Consider the following 9,514-nt stretch of genomic DNA (forward strand, 5'->3'; position numbering starts at 1 on the left):
TGAGTGACACATTTTTTCCATTCGAGTCAATACAGAATTATAGATAGTATCTATGGAATTTTGATTTACTGTAGGGTGATTTTGGGCCAACCCTATATAAACAGCAACACAAGAAACGTTGGCGGAAAATTCCCATCAAAACTACGAAGGCTTGAGACAGACAAAAAAACGTATGTGACGTCAAAGATGTCAAGTACTCTGCTGATGTGAATATCTCCTCGAGAATTAAAGAGATAGAGGAGAACTTCGGACAACTGTTTTGAAACCTGTTTATATACTGAGATCATAAATTCACGTTTATACCAATACAATCTGTAAGCGGAACTGCAAAAGTATACAATGTTTTCTCGAGTAAATACAACATATAACATTGCTTTTGTTATCTACATTCCACTGATGGAGTTTTAGACACCAGCACCTTCCTTACTAGAAAACGTTAAACACACACACACACACACACACACACACACACACAAACAGAGCCTTCATGTTCAGGAGCAAGAGTTAGCGATGGGTGCTAAACACTTGATAAACAAGTGGTAACTAACAAATCCTTGATCTACAAAAGGAATAACTACTAAATACTCGAGAAGCAAGTGCGATAGCTACGAAATACTTGATAAATAAGAGAGGCGCTTTTAAGCCCTCACTTGGGAAAATGAATGTCGATTAAGCTATAACTGTATAGAGTATATCACTTCATCAATAACTGTCAAAAAATTTTCAGGTTTTACCTCCCCATAAAAACATTTCATTCTTACAAAATAACTTTTTACAATAATATCTACGGAAATGAGTGTGACATGGTTATACCAAAGGCACTCTTGAACTAGTATTCACATACTTAAAAATAAAGAATACTCGTGGAACATTCCATTAAGACAACAACCCAATGCAAATGCAACAGGGTGCATTATTCTAGCGCTCATGTATATTTACGTGCTTGTCTATAATTTTAAATGCACATATGCGGATACGACCCTGCATATATATGTTATGGAATACATTCATAAACACCAACTCAAGGAATACTGGTGGAATATTCCCATCCAAACTTCTGTCGAATGTAAACATAGCAGGCCGAATATTGTTGTTTGGGACAGAGGGACAAAGGTATGTACCGTCATAGAGGTCAGCTGCTCTGCAGATGTAAATATCTTTTTGAAAGTCAAAGAAAAAGAGGATATCTATGGACAACTGTTTCAAAACCTCCAGCTTCTATATCCAGACTATGAATTCATATTCATACCAATAATAATTAGGGCACTGGGTTTTGTTAATAAATGCTGAAAGGAGGATCTGGATGAACTGGGATTTTCAGGAAGAGAAATCGACCAGCTAATTCGTACATTACAAGTGCAAACTGTGTAAAAATATGCAAGACTTTTCTCAAGTTCTAAATGTGAATTTGTCTGTGTTAACTACATCCCAAAGATGGACCCTTGTATCTTTGTTGGAAACCGGCTCCCTCTTCAATGGAAGATTTATAATAATTTTTAAAAAAACAGAATATACATACATACATACATACATACACGGCCAAGTTTGCGTACATGAGGCTGATAACATCTTAAGACTAGGAAGGAAGCTCCTTGAGCAACATTCTTTGTCTAATAACCTAGAATACACGCCTAAAGAAGTCACACAACTCAACCGCAACGAATCATCAAATGAAAGGATGAGCCTATATGAGCAGAAGGCTATGCATGGATATGTTAGTAGAAAGCTTCGAGATGATAGTAACGTCGATCATCAAAGCAGTTTATCATGGATCAATAGCCGGATTACTACCTCCCACTTTGAAGAGTATACGTTTGTAATCCAGGAACAGGAAATATCAACCAAGTACCTGATGCACAAAAGGGACAGAGATGCAAAAAAAGCAGTAAAGTGTGACAATCGATGCAGACTTTGTGGAGTCAGTATCGCAAACATCACCCATATCATAAGTAGTTGCCTGAAAATGTCATCACGGTATTATCTACCGATGAGACATGATGTTGTAGCTAGGACACGCTATAATGATATCCGTCGGAAGGAAATAAGAATCCACAGTATGGTAGAAGCCATAGCCACTCATAATAAAAAGGAGTGCTGGTGGGATGTCCCAGTGAAGACCCCAATAAAATGTAAGCACAATAGATCTGATATAATGATTTGGGATAGAGAAGAGAAACTGTGTACAGTTGTGGAAACCAGCTGCCCGACGGATGTTAACATAAAGCGGTAGATCAGTGGAAAAGAGAATAGCTTCGCTGAACTATTGAGAAATCTGAAGTTACTCTATTCCAGATGACAAGTTCAAGTATATACTTGTAATTATTGGGGCCCTGGGATATGTATCACACTGCTTAAATACCAATTTTGAGAAATTAGGCTTCTCAAAACCAGAAAGGAGAAAGCTAATTCAAAGACTACAGATCCAATCCATCACTGGAACTGTAAAAATCTGTAAAACTTTCTGGAAGTTTATCATTTAGATATATGAGCATATCTAGATATGCAACTATATGCATGAAAATCTACACATATGCATACATACATACATGATGCCCATCTCTGTATGTGTATATATATATATATATATATATATATATATATATATATATATATATATATATATATATATATATATATATATATATATATAAATATATATATATATATATGTATGTATATATATATATATCTATATGTGTGTGTGTGTGTGTGTGTGTGTGTGTGTGTGTGTGCGTGTGTGTATACATATATGTATACGACGAGCTTCTTTCAGTTTCCGTCTACCAAATCCACTCACAAGGCTTTAGTCGGACCGAAGTTATAGTAGAAGACATTTGACCAAGGTGCCATACAGTGGGACCGAACGCAAACCATGTGGTTGGGAAGTAAGCTTCTTATCATACAGCCATATACATAAAGCATGTTTCTGCAGATATAAACACACACACACACACACACACTGGCGTACACAGCCAATGAACTAATAAGATATTAGATAATCACATAAGGGACATAACTCTATGCCTTATTGAAAAATTCATGATGTGGTTTTGAAAGTAGGTTAAAGAATATTGAGTCAACGAAAAGGTAACGGTAAAGTAATTATAAATACATAGACATTTGATTAATTATGATGTACTTAACCACGTAATAGATTTAATGCTAAGATTTTCCGGTAGCGATTGATATTCAATGATGGAGAAAATACTAATTCAAATATTTCAATTTCATAAATAACGACACCAGAATAGGAAAATTACGTGACAAGATACGACAAAAATTAAAAAAAAAAAAGCAAAGCAAAACAAATCAAGACATATTTTGGATCTTTTTTAAAACGGGGGCCATATTTTTCATTAACGAAACACTTTGAAACTTGGAACACTGGTAGAATGTGTCATATAAAACATCTTTTTCTCTTAGTCTTCTTTAAAAAAAATAGAAACCCATAACTTATTCCATGTTAAAGTTGTCGTATTTCTGTAATTTCAACCAATCACTGACGTCCATTCAGCCGATATACATTAAGTGCCGACTACATAAACAAACGATTCTGAAACAATTAACCCTAACCTTAACCCTAACCCTAACCCTAGGGTTAGGGTTAGGGTTAGGGTTAGGGTTAGGGTTAAAGCAAATTTAAAATGAAAAAAGCAAATAAAACGAAGGCATGGAGATTAAATACGCTTTACATCGCTTAATCAGCCAAAGGAGTAAATATAAACAACTGAATACTTGTCAGTGATTGGTTGAAATTATCGAAATAAGACAATTTTTTTACATGAAATAAATTCGAATACAAAAATATTTTTCTGTTCTATAACACAAAATAGATAAGTATACGAAGTTTGAAAGTCTTTCCGTACTAAAAACACTACGTAAAACATTAATGAAAAATGTGGCCCCCGTTTTAAAATAGATCCCATATTTTAAAATATCTATCTTAAATTTCTTAACCTAAAATTCCAAAGTACATTTCATATTGTTAGATATAATTTACTAAGTGTTCAATCTTTCCCTTTGGCTACCAAGACTGCCAGATTAATAACTTTTTTCCCTTAAGAAACAAAATACTAACAATAACAGTATTGTATTTAAACACAAGGAAGATTTTCTGTGTCTGCCGATGTGCTGTAATAAAACACCATTAGGCTTCCTAATTATTTACGTGTAAAACGGCAGCGCTTATAACTCAATAGATATTCATTTTTATATTTAATGGCTGTAGTTATTTCGGTAGTTTGGTTTTCGACTGGCATCCGGGGCTAATGCAATTTCGCACCTCTCCTTGATAAATGCATTTTTCTTTTTTTTTTAAATTTCGGATTAAAAGGTGGGAATCCGAAAACTTTTTTTTTTTAAAGATGCATTTTTCAAGGCGCGAAACTGCATCACCCCCTTGTATCCATTTATTCGGTGAATGAGGTCCTGGCCAGAATTTCATCGCAGTTAAAGAAGGAAACACGACGATGGCTCTCTGAAGTTTTGTATGTATATAAGTATATGTGAATATGCACACACACACGCACACACACACACACACACACCCACATACACACGATAATGACTTTTAATTACGCTTCTTTGTTTATCGAATGTGTGTAGAAAAACATCTTTTTAAAATATACGTTTTAGAATAGCCTAACCCTAACCCTAAAACTATTTTTTCTACGAAAGTACACCAAAAATACAGATGAGTTCTTTTAATGTATATAAGTTCAATTTACAACGCATATTATTGTGTGTGGGCTTACCCGTGTGATTATTTCGTTAACATGAGCTCTTGTAGAATTCTGGCGCTGTCTCAAACACTTTTTGCTTTTTTTTACGCGTGTATATATATATATATATATATATATATATATATATATATATATATATATATATATATATATATATATATATATATATATATATATATATATATATATATATATATATATATATATATATATATATATATATATATATATATATATATATATATATATATATATATATATATATATATATATATATATATATAAGTACGTTTCATAAGCTACGATTACTGCATAAATGCAGTAGTTTGTGATTTAAAAGAGATTTAGCTGCTATTTTTCGTAGGTGCTTCGCTCGCTGGCTCATTAGTTCATGTTTTAATAGGTCCTCCACTAGACTTTTAATTATTTTTACGCATTTCAGAAACCTGTTCGATAAAACTATCTTCGAATATTTGTATCTTCACGGGGTAAAAATGTCACCAATATTATTACTAGTAAAAGTCTGCACTGCAGAACACACGTTTGAAGTAATATACCTGCATATATATTCGTCTGTCTTTACGTTCTGAGTTCAAATTCCGCCGAGGTCGACTTTGCCTTTCATCCTTTCGGGGTCGATAAATTAAGTACCAGTTGCATACTGGTGTTGATTTAATCGACTGACCACCTCCCCAAAAATTTCAGGCCTTGTGCCTAAAGTAGAAAAGTGTATATATAGAAAACGACAATATGTATTTTAAAATATGCACCAGGTGTCAGCGTGGGAGCTTAGCTATGTGGTTACTTCGTTTTATCAAATGTCTAAGTAGGTGTTTCAAACTTGTGCCACCAAAAGCGCAACCTCCCGCACTCTTTTTCCTGTTCCCCCCCACAGATTCTTTTTCTATCATCATTACTCATTTTAGTTCAAATAGTGAAGGGGAAACAACCAATCGGAACTCTTTTGTTATAATCAATAATAAAGTTGATAAAAATAAATTTTGTAATCGCAAGAATAAGCCCAACTGTAAATCTAATAATTTCTGTAAATGCAGTAATCTGGTATATCAGTGCCATTGTTGAATCTGAAGGTAATAATTATTTATTTATTGAAGCAACTGAATTGCTTTATAAAGAAAAGAATAGCTAACCACGTAAGTAGTTTTAGGAATTGTCTAAAAATTAACAATACAAGTCTTAGTAAGTTCCTTTGGAGAATATAGGGCAACAATAAGAGTTATGAAATCAAATGGAAAATTAATCAAATGGAGTCACGCTAGACCATATAGTATCAATGACAGGCGGTGTGAACTTTGTGTGGAAGAAATTACCAAGTATTATTTTTCAGGCGTCAACTACTTAATTCTAGAAATGAAAAAGTTGTTTTCTGTACACGCGTCTAAGTATACTTTTCTCTAAATATTGCTAGACCATATATTAAATGCATACATATAATGTAATATGAAGTAATAAAGTACAAACATATAGTATATAATTTTTGTATAAATGAAATTGTAATAATTAGCAATATCAATGTGTTAATATAAACAACATACAAGAAAAGATAACTCTATTGTTTTTATGATACACATACCAGCCCGTCGAGGCATGGCATTATACAAAGTAACGGTAAATAAATATTTCTTTACAACTTCGATCACTGTACTTCTTCCATCTTGCAACCAACACCTTAACGGTACTTTTTAGTAATCTCACCCCCATTAAAATATTGCCATTAATAAGTGGGGTTATCTACCCACGAAAATCTTAGGTTATTTCCCTTCAAGTGAGCTTTATATACATCTTATTAATTTTTCTTGAGATTTATTTACATATAGGATATTATAAGAACTGATATAAATACTATCTTCATGATATAAAACAAGCATCGCAATTTTTGAGATGTGTTGTAGAGTTAAATATTAATAAATATTCTCTTTTTGGGAAATCTTTTTTCGAATATAGTTCAGTCCGGAAAAGTCAATTTGCAAACATGACAAGTATCAAATTTTGTAAAAGTAAGCTTCAAATGAAAGCCAATTGCGTTGTTCAGTGGAATAACTATTTGAGAGAAGTTTGTGCTGCACACATTTTGGCTAACTCAAGAGTGATCGGAGGACACAGCATGACTGCTGAAATCGATGAAAATATGTGCACTAAAAGAAAAAAACTGCGTTGGACGTCAACTACCTCAACAATGGGTTTTAGGAGGTTGAGAAACAAAATAGTGTTTCGTGTTTGTTGTCTCTGACAGGTCTGCGACAACACTTCTTCCAATGATAGATGATAATAGAAGACCGGGTACTACCATCATAAGTGAGGAATGTTCAGCATATAAAAATATAATTAATATTGGTCATTTTAAGCATCTCAATCATTCTCTATACTTTGTCAATCCTACTAATGGAGCTCACACCCAAAATACTGAAAGACTTTGGAAGAGTGCTAAAGAAAAATATAAAAGACAAAATGGCACTCACAGAGGTTATGTGGTGACTAAAGATTAATTAAAAGAGTCAGATCCTTTTGATTCAATAATTCGACACATTGTTGACTTTTGGCCTCCTCAATATGCATTCAATAAGATGTTTAATCTTTTATATGATTTGTTATGAAAAATATTAGCAGATTCAATACGATGGTTCATCTTTCCGCTTTTCATGTATATCGTGTGTGTGTGTGTGTGTGTGTAAAATATATATGTATATATATTTATATATATAAATAATCTACATACATATATAACATACATTTACGTATGTATATAGCGTTATATTTATATATTTGTATATATGCATGCATTCTGATTTGTATGTATATGTGCCTATAGGAATGTTGACATGATTTGTTTTTTTTTTCTTTCTTTTTTTTTTTTTTTTTGCTAAGAAGAGAATATTGTCTCCAGATATTATTACCTAGGGAGATTAAATACTGACCTCGTCAATCACCGACGCTGGCCTGTGTGTGTAAATATGTGTATGTACGTACGTATGTATGTATGTATGTATGTATGTATGTATGTGTGTGCATGTTTTTATGTATATATGTATAAGTATATATCCACAACTTCCATCACCATTACTTCTTTATTCAATATCCTTCCATGCACTGGAATAGGTTTTCAGTATCCAGTTATAATGTATTCAAAGGATACATATTTAGATGTCATTTCTGTAATCTGTCGCTTCTTAGTGAATTATAATAAATTGCCGTTACTAATTTTTGCCAGTTGAGTGGACTGGAGTAACGTGAAATTAAGCGCTTTCTTCGAGAACACAATGCGTCGCCCGGTCCAGGAATCGAAATCACAATCATGAGATCAACGCACTAACCATTAAATCACGCGCCTCCATACACACACACATACATACATACATATGTGTGTGTGTGAGTGTGTGTTTGTGTGTGTGTGTGTGTTTGTATATACGCACACATCTGCGTGTATGTAAGTCTGTATACAAATGTATGTGTGTGTATGTTTTTTATGTATGTGTATATATGCATGTGCCTGCGTATATATGTAGAAACACAAGTACTGCGCGCGCGCACACACGCATACACAAACGCGCACAAATCAAGTCCCACGGTCATCCTAGCCTTAGCTCTATTTCACTGCATATCCAATAGTAACATTTCAAGGGAGATAACTCTAAAGAAACTTTCTTTTTTGTCTTATCCGCCATGCATTTTCCGTTCGGTTTCAATATGAGTGATGCAGTTCATCAATCTTCTGACTTCCCTGTTGTTGAGGGGGAGGAGTAAATGGCTGAGTATTCCATAGACACATCCACCATTAACTTAATTCTCAGGCACATTCAAAGTGACACTCTATGTGGTAAGGGTACACCTTCGGATTACATGTAAAATCTATCGGATGGGTTTTTTGAACGGTTTCATTATATTCATGATTCGATCCGAGTCTATAAAAAATAGCATTTGCCCAAGATGTCCTGGAGTGGGATCAATCTCCAGACCTCACGATCACAAAGCAGGCTCGTTAACCGTTCGGTCATTCTACGTATAATGTACAAGCACACACACACTCTCTTCTTTCTCTCTCTCTCCTCTTTGTCTGTCTCTCTCGCTCTCTTGCAATCGACGATATCCTATAATTGACATCATTGATTTGTGGAGATGATGATAAAAGGGAAACAAGTATTTCCCTCTCTCTCTCTCTCACTCACTCTCTTGTGATGGAAGATATCCTAAAATTGACATCATTGATTTGTGGAGATGATGATAAAAGAGGAACAAATGTTCCTTTCAAAGTACTATGAAGTAAGACCTACACATAACAAAATAATTGTCTTGTCTCTAATCAGGAAGACTTTGTCTTCTGAAAACCTCAACTTTATCAGAAATTTTAACTTCACATCTAGTAACTTTAACGCCAAGCACACATTCAAAATATTAACATCATTGCTTAATTTTCTTTGATTATTATAAACATAGTTATAATAGTGTTTCCTGCATCACTGCTATGTTAGATGATGAAGAAAGCTGCAAACGCAGCGTACAATGGGAGGTACACTGAGATTTGCATCACTGACTTGGGGGGAGGACAACAAACATGAAGCAATCAAAGAAGTCCCCCTGTAAAATTTTTAGTCGACTGAATCAAGCTCCGTACTTACCTATCTATCTCTCTATCTATCTATCTATCTATCTATCTATCTATCTATCTATCTGTCTATCTATCTGCCTGTCTGTCTGTTTGTCTATTTGTCTGTCTGTCTGTCTGTCTGTCTATCATGGTGGCTTGTCATATGATG

The 9,514-nt window shown here is 33.9% G+C and overlaps 1 long non-coding RNA gene across 1 annotated transcript; it reads left to right on the plus strand.

The window, feature by feature from the left end:
* The first annotated feature begins 5,727 nt into the window (after window positions 1-5,727).
* On the plus strand, window positions 5,728-7,381 carry LOC149134322 (uncharacterized). The gene is made up of 2 exons (XR_016242755.1): window positions 5,728-5,833; window positions 6,708-7,381. It is a non-coding gene; the product is annotated as an uncharacterized LOC149134322 (long non-coding RNA).
* The last annotated feature ends 2,133 nt before the right edge of the window (window positions 7,382-9,514 follow it).

The sequence above is a fragment of the Octopus bimaculoides genome, chromosome 8, assembly GCF_046866305.1.
Source record: "Octopus bimaculoides isolate indiv1 chromosome 8, ASM4686630v1, whole genome shotgun sequence".
Lineage (NCBI taxonomy): Eukaryota > Metazoa > Mollusca > Cephalopoda > Octopoda > Octopodidae > Octopus > Octopus bimaculoides.